General features: G+C 37.1%; 1 protein-coding gene across 1 annotated transcript in view; it reads right to left on the bottom strand.

Moving 5' to 3' along the window:
• The window catches only part of LOC126202993 (uncharacterized), a 42,311-nt gene that overhangs the window by 4,810 nt on the left and 22,968 nt on the right, over positions 1-14,533 (bottom strand). The window lies entirely within an intron of this gene.

Consider the following 14,533-nt stretch of genomic DNA (forward strand, 5'->3'; position numbering starts at 1 on the left):
GCCATTGCCTGTTTTAAACTTACTTCTTCTGTCAAGTTGTGTGAATGGCTGTATAATTTATTTTGCATAAGAGGAGTAAATTCATGTAGGCCTATACAATTTAGTTATGGATAGGGTAAATTCAGTCTTTTGTGTTTCATATTTGGATCTTGTGTGTATCGTTTATTTGTGGAAAATTTCACCGTGAATGTTGAAAAGTTTCCTTAAAAACAATTACACACTGAACAGTAAATCAGAAAGTACTTTGTGCAGTAAAATTACTGTTAGTGTAGACTGCATGCAAAAAGTAGTAGTGTGTTAGATATAAATCCATTGTTTTGTAGGAAAATACTACTGAACATGATAACGTCTTGTGAAATGGTTTTAAAATAAAAATGATTGTTGTATAGTTCATAGTTTTAGCACACACGGTGTGAGAGTTAAATCAGAAATGTTGTTTGTAATGGAATACTATGCAAAGTATATTTGTAGACCAGGTATAAAATATAATAGTATGTGTTACGAATTTCTGTGAGCTACTGTGGTGATATTACAAATAATTGATTGTAAAAATCACACTGTTAAAATTTGTGCATTATAAACATTGAAAAGTTTTAGCTATTAAACTCAGTTCAGTTGTATAATACCTTATTTACAGTAAGGAAATGACAGGATTGCTTCTGTGGGTTATTAACAGTTTAGCAAATGATGAGAATATTAGGAAGAGTTTATGAAAATACAAGGTCTGTAACTAGCCTAACTGCAACAAGATCAGAAGATCAGATTGCATGAAAACACATTTTGTGATTTTGTATCATATTTAGGACACCTTACCCTAACTGCAACAAGATCAGATTGCATTCTCTATCCTAAGTGCAATGGATTGTGTTTATGTAGTATGTAGTATGTAATGAGTACTGTGAAGGAAATTCTTAAAGTTAAAACTTTAAGAAGCAATGTAAGATGGAATAGACATATATGTATTTTCAAATCATTTGTTACATCAGCAATCTCATTTATGAAGCTGTTCTTTTTCAATTTTGGTGAGGTCCTTTTTGTATATTACTGCTATGTATGTGAAAAGTAAGTGTAGGGTACTAAATTGTGAATAAACAGAGTAGACTGTTGTTGTTCTTCTTAGTTCAACCTCAAATTAAAACAAATTGTTTTTATGGTGTTTCTAAATTGGCTGTTTGGAATATTTCACCACTAGAATGAATATAATATTTTAGAAAAAAAGCTTTATTTTCTGTCTGTTTTACTTTTTATTTTCATCCTTATGAGTGAAATACCAGTACATAGCTCCCCCCCCCCCCCCTCCTCTCCATAAGCTAAATGAAATAGAACAGCTTCTAGATTTACAGTTGATTTTTAACAGGAGATTAAAGTTGCTGCTATATGTTGAAGCTTCTATATTATAACCGTATTCTTGACCCAAGGTACGAAGAGAAATATATACTGGAATCTATAAGTTATCTTGTACATAACAATCATATACTTGTGTAACAATTGTGTGTGTTAACATGTTTCATAGATTAAATATATGAAACATGTACCATATCAAATATGTTGATCTACATGTTTCAATACACTAGATACTCGATGAGCCGGTCATTCTTGCGACATATGTGTGCCGGATTATTGAGTGCCTGAAATTTATTTTATTCATTTATTTTGTTTTTTATTTATTTTGAAAACATAGGGGATATAGTGTACTGTACTTTATTAAACCAAAGGATACAATTTTAAAACACATGATAGTTTATTGAGTTCAAAAATGCATTAATTTCCACAGAAAACTTAGTCCTTGGGTGTATACTGTACGTAATTATACAGTCATATCACTGACTATGAAACATGTCCCTAATTTTTAACTGTTGCAATGATGATATGCAACGGTAGCATGCTTTATCATGCAACTGCTTTACAAGCATTACATTGGTACTGCGCATATATGGTTGTTGCATAATATACTCCAGGAAGACCTCAGCACCAGCAGTGTGAGAAATCTTCATGCTCTCTCCTCCTGTGTCCTGTTCTTCATCACTTTCATTACTACTTTCTTGCACGCTTTTGATTATTTCTTCATCTGTTAAAGTTTGTTCCTTATCACAGTTTTCCTCATTCAGCCACTTAGTAACATCTTGATCATCAATTTCTCCTCCTCCTGGAAGGTTGTGGAACATGTCAGTGTACAAAGTAATTGATAATACCAAATAGACTGGCTCATCACTGTCACTCACTACTGGATCCAACTCGTTATGAATGGGTGGCCACAGTTGTCTCCAGCTCTCAATTATGGTAGTGCTCTCCACTTTATCCCATGCTTTGGCTGCTTTGAAAACAGCATCATGTATGTTAATTGATTTCCACACCTTCAGCATAGTCTCAATAGAGTCGTTTTCACTTTCATATAGCAAGGAGAAAAGTAGTAAATGTCGATAACAGTGTTTAATTCATTCCAAAATTCGTTGGTCCGTGGGCTGAAAGGGCTGTCACATTGAGTGGGAGAAAGAGTGCTTGTACATGTACACCATCTGACTAGAGAAACATCTGAAGCATGACTGAGAACATTGTCGATTGTAAGGATACCTTTCAGTGGAAGCTTTTTCTTCTTTAGCTCTTTTCTCATTGCTGATACAAGTGTTTCATGGAACCATCGAGAGAATATTTGTCTGTCCATCCACGCTTTCTTCTGAGCGCAATACTGCGCTGATAGAGTATTTATGTCAGTGTGTTGAAAACAATGTGGGTGTTGGGATTTTCGAGTCATCATAAGCGGTAGTTTATGACTCCCATTGGCATCTCAACTTTCCATTAATGTTACATGCTGTTTCTTTTGCTTGTAACCACGAGCTTCATTCTCATTCTTAGCAGCTAATATTTTTGAAGGAAGCATCTTGTAAAAGAGTCCTGTATCATCAGCATTATACAAGGCATCAGCTGTTAAATCTTCTTCTTCTATTATCTTCTGTATCTTGCTTAAAAACTCATCAGTGTCCTTTCCCTGGTGACTGTCAGCTGCCGAATGCCATGTTGTTCTTTCCAGTTTGATAGCCAGACTTCACTTGCTGCAAACAAGTTACTACTGCCAAGTTGTTTGTTAAATGGAGCTGCTTTTTCCTTTATAATCAGACCACTGACTGGAATTCCTTTACTGCATGCTGTATGAACCATCTATAAACAGCTACATCCAATTCTTCATTCTCACTCTTTCGCGTAACCTTCCATTTTTCCAACTCACTATCCATTTGTGTTGAGTACTGTTGAATAATGTCATCTTTCTTTTTGATGTCGTAAATACTTGCTCGTCCAACATTGAACTCGGCAGCAATAGCTTACAGCGAAGAACCTCGGTTTAACTTATCTAAAATTTCGAGTTTCTGCTTGAGGTCTAGCGTAACGTGTTTCCTTTTAGAAAATATGATTCCAAAATGTAAAGAAAGCTACCATTTCATTTACAGTATATAAAGCATTGTTTAACTAAGCATTGTCGCGCACGATAATTCATTGTGCACTTGTTTTTGGGTGTGCGTCAGACTACTGTTGGCCTGATTAGCGAGAGTCTCATGTAATGGTAGAAAAGTATTAATTTGTAAGTATTTCATTATTGTTTCATCTAATTTTTGTACTGTTCTGAGAATTTTTATTTTCATGTGCCAGTGAATCTCAATTTATCGGATGTACAGCATAATATAAGATTATGCTTGAAGTACTAGTATGATGAGGCTGAGGCATTAATGTGACTTTAATGTGACTGTAGTTCTCACCTCATGAATTTATATTTTGATTAGATACAAAATGTGTGTGTGAGATCTTATTCAGATTTCAGAGTGTAACAGTATTTGTGTGCTTTTTGTTTTGTGTACTTTATGTAGAATTTGTATTATTTGTTGTTATAATTGGAAGCAGTTGAATTTTATGTTACATTTAAGAACATCCCTATCTGATAAAAAATTTTATATTTTGTTATGTGCCTTTGTTTTTAATCATGTGTTGTCATGAATGGAATAGATTTGTAATAATAGATTGTACCCTCCTCTAGGGCTATAATGGGTCATGATGCTTGATTATAATAAATCATTTGTTTTTATGTAATGGGAAGTTGCCTTACTATGACAGATCATCAAATGCATATACTGAAGTGTAATGTACCATATTTGGTTTTATGTTTTTGCATTATTGTTGTGAGGAGTGATTTGATATATATCACACTGTTGATAACAGAAATTTTATATCTGTAAACATCATTGTAACGTATTGTATGCATGATTTTTATTTTGTTTTTTATGTGAATCTCTATCTGTAAGTAGTTTGGCAAGAGTGTACGCCAGCAGTCACTAAAATTGATGTGCCACAGAAGTGTGATTTTTATTGTAGTGTAACCTGTGGTATAGCATTTATATTTCAATGATGTGTATTTTCAGCTGCAAGATCTGTTGTTTAACTTATTGGCAACATCTTCATTTTGTCATCAGCATTTGAGAATTGTAGCAAAGCATTGAAGTAACGGGTCTGAAAACAAGTGTTGTTTGCTGTTGATGAACTATTCAGTATTAATGAATATGCTAGCTGTTGTTTGTTAACATAGCACAGTTATCTTTTTTTTTTTTCTAGATCTGTATGGTTACAAACCAACAATTGTCAATTATTGTCATATATAAATAATACAATTATTTTTTGTAAAGTACTTGGTGTGTAGAAGTGACCAAATAAAGCTCTAACATTTGTGCATCTGAAACATCTGGATATTTAGTAGTTTGTAGCTGAGAAGGGTAACTCAGTTTTACTAGGTGTTGCAATGTGCACTATTTCTCTGAAGAATAACAAGAGCAAACAGCTGTTCTCTTCAGCTGAATCGAGGCAGGGGATGAAGATTTATGCTATTCAAGCTTAAACACAGTGATATTGCCTCAAGCTGAAGTTAAATAAATATGTTTTAAAACTGATCAGACTAAAGCTTTTTCTACTTGCAACCAAATCCTGAAAATTGTATTCCACTATGTTTTGGACAAATTCTTATACTTAGACTGTTTCAAAGGACAGCTGCTGATTGCTCTTCTACCAGTGGTTCACCACTTTTCAAAATAGAAGGCTGAGCATGTACTGCAACATTGCTTTATCACCCATTGTTAAAACTGTCAGTGGAGTTAAATATGAAGCAAGAAAAATTTTTGATCATTTGCCCAATAACATAAAATGTCTGGCAAGTAACAAAGCAAGTTTTAAATGTAATTTAAAATTGTTGCTCATGGACAACTCCTATCTCTTTGACGAATTTCTACTTAAAAACTGGTGACCAGTATAAAAAAAAGGCCTGTTGTTAAGTGTAGTTACATAAGTAGGACTAAACTAATGTGTTCATGAGTGTTAACAACCTTTTTATAAAGTTGCTGTAAACTGACTTTTTCCCCATAGCTGGCAGACTTGCCTGTGTGTTACTGAAACTAAGGAAAGAGGGAGCCTATGTTATCATCATGAGAGAAAGTTTTGAGAATGCATGTTGATAGAGGTGGCAGAATAGTTTCACAATATGAGATTTTGTGCAGAAACTTGTTTCTGTGAGAACTGAGACCAACCTAAACATGAACTATAGACAGAGCTTGAGCTGTTTGAATAAGTTCTACCATAGGTCTTTCTTTGTTGCCAAGCCACACCACAAAGAATGGTGAGCAGGTTTGCAGTACAAAATTGCTTGTTGACTAATTTGAATCACAGGTTTGAGAAAACATTCCTAATTTTTTGACAAGGCTGCCCATGTTCTACATCTATCTTTATACTCCGCAAGCCACCCAACGGTGTGTGGCGGAGGGCACTTTACGTGCCACTGTCATTACCTCCCTTTTCTGTTCCAGTCACGTATGGTTCACAGGAAGAGTGACTGCCGGAAAGCCTCCGTGCACGCTCGAATCTCTCTAATTTTACATTTGTGATCTCCTCGAGAGGTATAAGTAGGGGGAAGCAATATATTCGATACCTCATCCAGAAACGCACCCTCTCGAAACCTGCCGAGCAAGCTACACCGCAATGCAGAGCGCCTCTCTTGCAGAGTCTGCCACTTGAGTTTGCTAAACATCTCCGTAATGCTATCACGCTTACCAAATAACCCTGTGACGAAACGCGCTGCTCTTCTTTGGATCTTCTCTATCTCCTCTGTCAACCCGATCTGGTACGGATCCCACACTGATGAGCAATACTCAAGTATAGGTCGAACGAGTGTTTTGTAAGCCACCTCCTTTGTTGATGGACTACATTTTCTAAGGACTCTCCCAATGAATTTCAGCCTGGTACCCGCCTTACCAACAATTAATTTTATGTGATCATTCCACTTCAAATCGTTCCGCACGCATACTCCCAGATATTTTACAGAAGTAACTGCTACCAGTGTTTGTTCCGCTATCATATAATCATACAATAAAGGATCCTTCTTTCTATGTATTCGCAATACATTACATTTATCTATGTTAAGGGTCAGTTGCCACTCCCTGCACCAAGTGCCTATCCACTGCAGATCTTCCTGCATTTCGCTACAATTTTCTAATGCTGCAACTTCTCTGTATACTACAGCATCATCCGCGAAAAGCCGCATGGAAGTTCCGACACTATCTACTAGGTCATTTATATATATTGTGAAAAGCAATGGTCCCATAACACTTCCCTGTGGCACGCCAGAGGTTACCTTAACGTCTGTAGACGTCTCTCCATTGATAACAACATGCTCTGTTCTGTTTGCTAAAAACTCTTCAATCCAGCCACACAGCTGGTCTGATATTCCGTAGGCTCTTACTTTGTTTATCAGGCGACAGTGCGGAACTCTATCGAATGTCTTCCGGAAGTCAAGGAAAATAGCATCTACCTGGGAGCCTGTATCTAATATTTTCTGGGTCTCATGAACAAATAAAGCGTGTTGGGTCTCACACGATCGCTATTTTCGGAATCCATGTTGATTCCTACAGAGTAGATTCTGGGTTTCCAAAAACAGTGGATGGAAGGCTATTTTCTGCAGTAGCATAGAATTATTCATTAGCTTATCTGTATCTCTAGTTCACACCACCATGTAAGACAATATTAAAGTGATTAAACTTTAGTGGATATTCCTGGTTAGAACAACATGTAAAATAAGGGAAAGGCACCCATTCACCTATATGGGACTGGTATGCGGCACATTGACACTACTTTTTTCTGTTGTGTGTATGTATGCACCTCACATCAGTGTGCTATAGGTATTCTGGGACACTATTAAAAGGTAGTTGGTAATGGAACATTATGTATCCTAGAGACTTAAAATCTATGTTAAAGAGCAGAACTTGAAAGTTGCTCCTTTTATCTTGATAAATATTTTAACTGCAGTCAGTTTTAAGGTTATAGCACTCTCTTATTATCCAAATGACTGCAATGTTTACAGAAAGTGACTGTGCGAAGAGGATGGCAAATTTTTGCAGGGAAAGGTGTAGAATCATGGTTATACCCAGATGCTTCAAGCTACTTGTCTAAAGGATGCTAGCAAATATTAAATATTTTGAGTGGATAACATTCAAAGGAAAAAGGAAGATTGTAGTGCAATGTCTTACTAGTAGTGTACCTTTTTTTAAATTACAAATTGTGCACATAAGATGTTTCTGCTAAAAGCACAAACATTTTATCTAATGTCATGTATCCACCTTCCAGGTGGGCAGTATGAATGTTCTTATATTTGACTGGCAAGACTGTGTTGATGTAAGTGTTGAAAAATCTTAATTTGTATACGCCAGAAAACAAGGTGTCATACATTCCATATGAACTACTTTGAAAACATCAAGAACTGTCTTTCGCAATAGAAAGTACCAGTATTTCGCAGCCCACTACATAGCTAACTCAGAGAAATCATAAAGATAAAATCAGGCAAATAATAGCTTGCACAGAGATACAAGCAGTCATTTCATGCCATTCAGTGTGTGATTGGAATGGGAAGAACACTTAATATATGATCAGTAGACTGTACTCTTTACGTCATACGTCACAGCAAATCGCAAATACAAATGTCGGTGCACGTCGTTACCTTGGTTTTTTCGTATCTGTTGGACTCCAACCACGAGAATTTCGTTGGTCCATCTATTATCCATTTGCTCAGCTGTTTGTCCTTCACTCCTCTAGCTTTTTTTGTTTCCTTCTGCTCTCATAATAGTGATAATTATGTCTTCACCCCAATCTGATCAACTCTCAGTGTTTGAGTGTTTTTTGTGTTAAATGTATATGCTTCACTCCCATTGGTTAAAACTGGCTATGGCCACACCTATTCTGTTTATTTCCTGTACTGTCCTACCAGCTGCTGTCTTCAACTGTCCTAAATACGAATACACAAACTGTTTAAAATACAATTTGCTTATATGGCTGAGTTATTAATGTGTACAATTTTCTTTGTAGTGTGCTGATTACACGTTTTATTAGTTACACTGTAATCAGCTTTAAGGCCTATTTTGGGAGAAGGATAGATTGCTACCAACCATAAAGATGACATGTTGAGTTGCAGACAGGCACAAATCCTTAGATATAGGTTTTGGCCAAAGCGTTCTTCAGAAAGGAATGCAGCCATCATTCGGACAAGCAGGCACACTTCACACACACTACTGCTTTCTTGGGCAGCTCGGACCAGAATTCAACTGTCATGTTGCATTGAAGCAGTCCAGTCTTTGGCGGGAGGGGGGGGGGGGGGTACGCTCTCTGGCACAAAGACTGTCAGGTACAGTGTTGAGTGTTGGGAGCTGTGGGGGAAGGATGTTTTTGGGGGGGGGGGGGCAGAGCAGGGAAGGGGAGAAAGACGGGTTGGTACGTGGTAGAGGACACACACAGTGAGCATGAGGGGATGTGAATATGGAGATGACAGGACAGAAGAGGTGATAACTGTTGGGTGGAGGGTGTGGGGGCAGCACGTTACCGTAAGTTGAGACCAAGATAATAGGGTATTTGACTGTTTTCTGGAAGTTGTTTTAAATGATATTTTATGCTTCGAACATACTTTTTTTTTTCTTAAATTTCAGTATTCTTTTATAAAAATGGAACTGAAATTCAAACAATTTGAACGCTGGCTAAAATGTTCCATTCGATTTTCGTGATGCCTGTGACGTTGCTAGCTAATTCGCTTTTCCTACTGTCATAATGCTGATTCACAGTGATGTCTTGTTTTGGAGTTCATGTTTCAGGAAATGGGTTACAAATGGTGTGTGGGGCCATGCTGTACAAATACATCTACAAAGACTCCTGAAAAATAGTTTTTGAGTGTTCCAGAGAATGAGAAGATGCATAAATGTGGTTGCACTGTACCAGCAAATTGCCATCACAATGATCCACAAGTTCACTAACTGAATTAAAACTGTGTTGCACTGTGAAGTTAACATTAACTTATCTTCAAGATATGCTCTTCTTGTGAAAATTATTGTTTTACATAACTACACCTCAATTATTCAGTAACTCAGTTTTTAGAGTGCTGAAGTGTCGAATTTTATAAGGTGATGTCCATAGACTGCTGGCCCAAACCTAACTCAAAAGAACACTTTAACTTATTTGTAAAGTGACTTGACAGTCCTCTCATATGTACACAAAATCATAATTACAAAACTTCATCACGCCAACCAGAAACAGGATATTATTGTGTTTTCCTTGCTGTTTACATGCCCTTACATTTGCAATTGCTGTTCACATACATCATGTTCAAAAATATATTTTCTTGTTAATGTGACCACACACTTTTTAAAGTATTAGAAACTATGTTTTTATCTTCATACTGTCTAGCTAGGATATTTATTGTTTAAACTGTTGCAGTTTCATCATCTTACATTAAGATGAAGTAAGTCTGCTTCAGATGCTAACATTAGTTTACACTCACAAAAACTTCAGCCCTTACATTTGTGTCACCTGAATGTGGTACATACTCTGTATCTCTCTGTATAACCTTACTGTCCTGTACCTTGTTGAACTGTGGGCATATGGTTATATCTTCTCTACTAGCAATGCCTTCTAAAAAAAGTGAATTGTTTGATCGCAAAATAAATGAGTGTATCCTCTGTTGTCCATTTCTCAGATGAAGACAAATGTCAGGCTGTATATAAAACATCCCCACAACTGAAACAAGTGCTACAATCAGTTCTTGCTAATGCTATTTTCATATTTTGTGTGAAACTTTAAAAAATATATTACCCTTCCAGGATTTGAACATGTGACCTCTTACGCTGCAGTCGAATGTACTACCTGTTGCATTATGGAACACCTGACAAGAGTATCTTCTTCATAGGAAATCAGCACTAAGTTTTACCAAGAATTTTTGCTTTGGATCATAGTTCACGACTGATAATCAACAGTCTAGTTATAATACACGGACCCTTTTGCAAAAGCTCTACAATTCCTTAGTTTTGAGCAAGTTTAACAATGGTGCAGGCAACAGGGAAAAGTAGCACATATCGCTGCTCTAATTGGGCGAAGCATAAACGCATCAATGTTTGCAAGGCTTCCACTATTAACGTTCACAATCCTTTCTGTTGTTACTTACAAGTTGTAATTGAATTTTCCATTGCTAAATAGCTAAACTGTTTGCTGTAAAAGTACATAAAAATCTCGTAACTTTGGATAACATTACTTTTAACACAAGTACAGGTTTGTCTTACTCCTAGTCTGTGACATCTCCAGAGCAGCAGCCAATAACAGTGTGTTTTCGATCACATGACCAGACCTTGATATTTAATGGTTTGTAAGCTTTAATTACATAAAAATAACAAACATTTTGTGAGAATGTTGGCTTTAAATGCTCATTGAATGTTATAATCAATCAGAATAACAGTAATCCGAACAATTTTTTAACATAGGAAAATAAGTATTTTGGGAGTGGAGGATGTGTAGTAAGAAGAAGGGAAGAATCCAGGTAGCTCAGGTTGTCAAGCAGCTTGAGCATGTTATGTTCAGCTGCATGTTGTGCCACAGGGCGGTCTACTTTGCTTTTGATCAGTTTGTCCATGTCCTTTCATCTTGGTGGACAGGTAGTTGGTAGTCATACCCAGGTCCATATCTAGGGGGGAGGGGGACAAGCTGGGGTATTTGCCCCAGGTGGAAATTTCAGGGGGCACCAAATTCATATTCTTGAAGAAAAAAAACTTGTTTCACAAAGCACCTAGCATGCAGCGCATGTTGGTCTGTTGATTGTTCATATGATTTTGAAATGCATCCCTGTTGGTTTATTAACACATTTTAAGTTGATTTCTGAATGAAGCATACATTGACTTTTGAATGTGTGCATAGTGTACATGATGTCTTTGTCAGGGGGATCCCCACCACATCTAGAAATAAAAAACTTTCCCAATGACAAAAGGGAGCGGGACTATACGAGCTGAGCCGAATTAACCCAAACAGGTGAATGCCAATAGCTGTTTGTTTATTTGGTTAACTGTGCGTGTGAACAATAAGCATTGTCATTATTATTATGAAATCTGTAGATTCAGACTACCAGAGCGGAAATAAATGACTAACAGGAATAACAGGCAAGAAAGATTACATAGTATCTTCTTGGTGTGTCCAAAAAAATGAAATTTTGACAAAAAAATTTTGCCAGATCGTTACACTACTAAGGGCCAGTTGTACATTCCCTGGTTAGCAGCTACTTCATTCTATTCTTGGAATGCACGGAAAATGTATTGTACGAACACGTAGTAATGCCTAACTGGAGAATAAATGTGGGAAAACTAAACCGGTTATTTTGACAGGGTTAGTGAAGTTGACCAGAGAATAAGTTTTGACAATGGCAGGCATAGTTACAGAATTAGTGACAGCAAGATTATTTGTTAGAATGAGGAAGGAGAAGAAACGGGAACATCACACAAATTCTATGGAAGACAGTGACGATTCTAGATTTATATAAAATTTTTGTACTACTTCTACTTTTCAATCTCATTTTTGAGAAACTGAAGCATATGAAGGAAATGTGAAACTATTTCCTACCATAAAACTTTTTGCTTGTAGTAAGCCTAATAGGCATTTCATATTGGTATTTCGTGAATGATATTCTCTCATATTATTGATGTAAATGTTGTAGATAAAAATGACCATTTGTGCCAAAACAGTCTTGTGTGTATGGCATGTGTTACAATAGCTGCAATATTAGAAAGGTCTCTTTTATTTTTTCTAGCAGATAAGTACAAAACAGACATAATCAAATCGAGAAACCATGCCAGTCTTGGATACTATTTGTATTAAAAGCTTTTTCAGTATTAGACAGTGACATTTTGATTTTTCATGTAGCACAATGGTTGACGAACTTTGATGAGACACTAGATTCTTTTGCAGAAAGGAAAGCAGGCTGTGTAAAGCTGCAGCAAGGTTTGAGAGAAAAAATGCTGAGACCCAAGGATTGAAGAAATGTGTACTGTCTTGCTTGGCTCTTGTCTTTACTGTCTTTGTGTTTTCTATATTTAATTTTATGTCAAAAGAGAAAGTTATCAGTTAATAGGCAACAAAGAGCACAATTTTTCTGAAGAGTTCTTATTCTCCTGGTCACAAATAACCCCACCCAGTATTAATTGCGATAATTTCCACTGTCCTAAATATAGGTTTGATGGCTTCCACTACAAAATATACCTGTTAGAATTCCACAGAGCGAAATACAGTGACATGTGAAACAAGAATGCTGTGTGAAAAGGTGTGGCCTTGCACTATGGTACACTTGGAAGGCCAAATACCATGTCTTATATTTCCTCGGATATATGTTTTTTATATCAAACTTTTCAGAAAGATGTACACTACAAAATGAACACATTTTTGAAAAATTGATTTTTTTTAAATTTTTAGATTTTGATGTCTTATCTCAAATGTTCGAGGCGGGGGGCACTATCAAGTTTTTTCCCCTGTTCATAAATATTGGGTTCTGGGGCTCGTCATACCAATATAAATAGCTGTGCAGGTGTGCAATGATTGCAGCAGAGCAAGTATATGACATGGCTGCTTTCACAGGTGACCTGGACTCTGATGGGAGAGGATAAGCCTGTGACAGGACTGGAATAAGAAGGGCTGGGTGGATGGACTGGGCAGCTCACAGGTGTGCATGACCATTTGGCACATGGGAGATCAGATAGGTTTGCCTGAACTTACGATGATGACAGATGCCTTGCCCAATAACTCACCATGCTTTTGCTCACTGCCAAGGCTCTGACGACATTTTGCAAGTGCCTATAATATCTGTGCTGCTCTGGTTTTCTGCTAAAAGGAACTTGATGACAGCTATCTGCTTGGAATGCACCACTCTTTCAGATGCCATTCTGAAGACTATATATAGCACCACCATGTATCAGAACTTCATGAAACTAAAGGGACTGAAGTGAGATTATTCCACCATATGCCACAACAAATTCCACATTTTTTCAACTGAAATTGGCAGGGAAAAAAGTGTATTGCATCATTTAGAATGAGGAGGTGTTGGGTGTCATAGAGGAGAGAAGGGAAATGGATTCAGGGTAGAGGTTCTGCAAAGGACCCAATGCTTTAAGCAGCCACTAGAGGTTATGTGGACTTCTGGGATGGAATCATTCTGACTGGATTTATAGATGGAGTAGTGAGATAATTGGCAGAGACCTCCTGACGGGTAGTCACTGCAGTTTGTAATGACTGTGGTGAAACCTTTGTGTGCAGCTAGGATGATTAGGTCAGGATTTGTTTTCAGGCTGTGTATGTCAATCCTTTTTTCTGCTGCAATGTTGGTGTTCTTGGGAAGGGGCACGGGGAAGGATGGTGAGACTGAGATGGAGGTAATGAATTCCTGTAAGGTGACCAGGGATGGTTAGATGGGGGAGAGATTCACAGATGGATGGTAGGGTGAACTGAGAAAGACAAGGTTCAATGTTGGGATTAGGTTGGCTTTGGTGGGGGGATATATGGCATGGGTAGTTGTGGAAAATGAAATGCGAAAATATATGAGAATGAGGAAGGAGATGTGTTCAATAGGGATAATTATAATTATTGGTGGGAAGAATTAGGAGCATGAGATACTGCACCAACAACCACGTGGCCACATAGCCATCTGTTGTGTGTGGCTCAGAAGTCAGAGCATGTGCAGTTTGGAAAGTGATGAAAAAATGCTTTAGGGTACAGTGACAATGGAAAACGTTACAGGGCTGTGGGGGTGGAAGAAAATCTGTTAGCAAAATAAAATCATAGAAGGTGCCAAACACAGAAAATCTTGCAAGCCACTCTTCAGAAAACTGCAAATCCTCTCACTTCCATGCCTTCATATATACATGAAACCATAGCATTCATACAGCAGTATGGAACTGAAAATCCAGTACTCTTCCTCAAAAATGAAGATGTACACACCTACATCACAAGGCAAAAATTGGATTTCCATATGCATCATATAAAACCTAAGCTCTGCCAAAATGGAGTTCTACACCTTGGAAAAAAGATATTCAGGGAACTACTAAGGAACATACAATCAGTAAACAACACAGTGGGGTTCAAAGCTGCAGTGAAGGAGTATCTAATTGATCCCTACTTCTACAGTCTGAAAGAGTATTTTGATAAATAATAATGTGCCAATGTGAAT

This window comes from Schistocerca nitens, chromosome 9, assembly GCF_023898315.1.
Source record: "Schistocerca nitens isolate TAMUIC-IGC-003100 chromosome 9, iqSchNite1.1, whole genome shotgun sequence".
Lineage (NCBI taxonomy): Eukaryota > Metazoa > Arthropoda > Insecta > Orthoptera > Acrididae > Schistocerca > Schistocerca nitens.